Raw genomic sequence first — 2,429 nt, forward strand, 5'->3', positions numbered from 1 at the left:
CGCCCGGCTCCCCCCGGGTGCCCCCCCTGCAGTCAGCGGGTCCCCTCCCCCCCAGCCCCGCGCGCGCGATGCTGCCAAAGGGGTTTTCCACCAACCCAACACGCAGCAGCACGTCCCAGGGCTGCTCCCGGGTTGAATATTCCCCCCCCTCAACGAGGATCCCCGACGCCGTCTTTCTCCTCTCCATCTCGGAGCCTCACCTGCCTCCGTCCGGGGGTCCCACTGCGTCTCTGTCGGTCACCGGTTTGGCAGCAGGGGCAGTGGGAACCGATTACGCCTGTTCTACTCCTCACCTTGCACCCATACCGCCGGGCCCAGACAGGTTTTTAAAGAGGCTCCCGCCCCTCCCTGACGTTCCCAGGGCGTTCCCGGGCTGGAGCTCACCTGGGGAATGGTTCCCTGCGATTGCAACACCCCGACGGGTCGGCGCGAGCAGGAACCCGCAGCAGCTCCGGCTCCCTGCCGTGGGATGCTCTTGTGCATGGACATGGCTACGGGCTGACAGCCGGTGTTGGGGGACCACCGCAAAGGACCCCACCGTCTGGAAGGGGTGGTGGGAAGTGGTGATTTACCGGTCACAGCGCAATTCCAGCCTGGTCCCGGGGTTGGCAAACCCGCCGCCATCCAGCCACGCACCACCCGAAAGCCTGGTTCCTGCATTCCGCGGAGCATCCCCACCACCCACCCTTCTCCAAACCGCCCCGCGCACCCACCACGCCGCTCTGTTGTGCCCGGCAAGGTGGGGGACATCATTTATTTGAACAAAAAACAATCGTTCTCAAAGGTGAAAGGGACTGGTGTGGGTCTTTGGGGCCATGGAAGCACAAGGGGGGCTGTATCTGGCTCCAAGTGGGGACATATCCAGCTCCAGCCATCTCTAGATGCACTGGGACAGATAAGGCTCTTCTCAGCTGGTAGCTGTGCTTGTAAAGTCACATCCCTAATTAATTATCCCGGCAAATTGTACCCCTGTATGTCTACCCGAGCCATGGTGCAGCGATTTGATGCCAAGATTAGATACCAGCATTATTGGGAGCTGCATATTTAGGGATGCAAAGTAGGAGGTGATATATTACAAGCAGGAGCCACCTGCTCAGAGGACCTGTGGGACTCCCGACCCGGAAAAAAAAAAAAAAAACCCCGACGTGTGTCATCTCAGCTCTCCACTGGCTTCTTCCTAATCTCGGTTGGGAGGAAGCAAACCCGTTCTCGGCCGAGATGCTCCAGTGTCGTTGATGCAACATCCCAGGAGGGTGGGAATCCCTCCCCGACCCTGCAGGGCAAACAGCTCACCTCTGAATCATGGGCTTTCATTACCCTCCTGTGCCTGGCAGATGTCACAACCACATCCAGGCCCTTATTTTTACAAGGCATCCAGGGTGTGTGCGTGTGCTCAGGGCAGCCACGTACCATCCAAACCCATCACAAGACAGTTCCCAGCCATTCTGACAGCCCCGGTGAGGTCGGTCTCTCCCCTGGTCCCCATTGGCTCTGGGTCTGAAGGACCAGGAGCAGTCTGGCTTCTCGTGGACAAGCTCTGCCCCATGGGACACTTTGCAGGGGGGACACACCGAGCCCCATTTTCAGGCCTTTTGGTGACCACCATGATGGGTACCCTGGAGATCCTGCACACAGCGGCCACCCTGGCATGGACAAATGGCATTTCTCGGTGTTTCCACCAGCATGGTGCCATGCGGTGCCCACGTGGGTTGGCGCTGACTCACCGAGGGGCACCGATCGCCCCGGCACGGGCTGAGCTGTTCCTACCACCTCTAAGGACTTTCTAGATACAACAGATGCTTAACGAGGATGGCTCACGAGGATGGAATTGCCACCTTTCCGGCAGCACACCGTCACGCCGGGGTCACCAAACCAGAAATAGGACCCAGGACTCCCCACTCCCACGGCACATTCCCAGCCGGGTGCTAGGAAGAGGATCCAAGAGCCCCGGCTCCCCTTCCCCCCTCCCCCACCGTCACCCCAACCATTTGACACATTTCCTGTCTCTAATTAAATGCACACCACACCTTTCTGCTTAATTTCCATGTATTTATTTCCATGGCAGGAACAATAAATAGTCATTCTCGTTGTGAAATCCACCCCAAGGTGAGAGGAGACAGAGGGTGGCCTGTGGCCGAGCCGCGGTGTCGGTGCTGCCATGCTGGCCGCTGGCCCCCGGAGGCGGCCGGCCCCAGGAGGACCTGCCACCCTGGCCCGGCCTCGGGTTTCATCACATTTCTTTGGGGTTTTGTTTGGTTTGGTTTTGCTCATCTATTTTTTTCCCTCCCCCTGCAGCCCAGAGCCTCGCAAGGTGATGCAAGTGCTTCAAACTCTCCCTTTCTGGGGGTCCCCATCCCCATCGCCCCTCCGGGGTTGCCCATGGGATCCTCCAAGGTTGCCCACGGGCTTGTCCAGCACACGGAGCTCAG

This window comes from Charadrius vociferus, unplaced genomic scaffold (genome assembly GCF_000708025.1).
Source record: "Charadrius vociferus isolate BGI_N301 unplaced genomic scaffold, ASM70802v2 scaffold698, whole genome shotgun sequence".
Taxonomy (NCBI): Eukaryota; Metazoa; Chordata; class Aves; order Charadriiformes; family Charadriidae; genus Charadrius; species Charadrius vociferus.